We start from the raw sequence: 1,067 nt of genomic DNA, 5'->3' as shown, positions 1-1,067 counted from the left end.
GAGACCCGTTAACAAATTTTTTTTTTTTAAATATATAAAAATAGGTTGTGAATTTTTAAAAGTTTATTATTTTTCAAAAAAATAAAATGATTGGAAATAATGAGTGTTTCCATAAATGTTATTATTATTTATTTAAATATACAAATTAAGTGTTATTATTTATTTTCAAAAAAATAAAATGATTGGAAAACAATGAAAATAGATTTTAGTTTTATAATGTATATATATATTTATATAAAATAATGAAAACAGATTTCCATAAATGTTATTATTATTTATTTAAATATACAGATTTTATAATATCAATGTAATTAGAATTATAATGTATATATATATTTATATATAATTTACATATTTATATATATATATATACATCAATATATATATAGATGATACAGATTTATCAATATATATATAGATGATACAGATTTATCAACGTATATATATATATATATATATTGATACAGATTTATATATATATGCAGATTTAATAATGTATATATTATCAATATATATATATATAGATGATACAGATTTATCAACATATATATATTGATACAGATTTATATATATATATATATATACAGATTTAATAATGTATATATTATGAATATATATATATATATGATACAGATTTATCAACATATATATATATTGATACAGATTTATATATATATATACAGATTTAATAATGTATATATTATCAATATATATATACATATATACGATACAGATATGTATATATATATACAGAGAGAGAGAGAGAGAGAGAGAGAGAGAGAGCATACCTGTCGTCCTCGCCGCAGCAGCACCGCACCACCGCACCACCGTTCGCCGTTCGCCGTTCGCTGTTCGGCTTCGTAGGGATTTGGGGCAAAGAAATTGGTTTCAAACTTTTAGGGATTTGGATTATGTTTTTGATCGAGCGGCAAGATGAATAGGCAAGCGCGCAAAAAAAATTTCACTTTTTGCGACGGTAGGTTTTACACCATCGCAAATGGCAAGTATTTTATTCATAAAACGGCGCCGTTTAAATTAGACTTTTTTGCGACGGAAAATTACCGTCG

Source organism: Camellia sinensis, chromosome 3, assembly GCF_055761805.1.
Source record: "Camellia sinensis isolate YWXY chromosome 3, ASM5576180v1, whole genome shotgun sequence".
In the NCBI taxonomy this organism is placed as follows: Eukaryota; Viridiplantae; Streptophyta; class Magnoliopsida; order Ericales; family Theaceae; genus Camellia; species Camellia sinensis.
The sequence above is the reverse complement of the archived record's forward strand: the minus strand, read 5'-3'. Positions refer to the sequence as shown.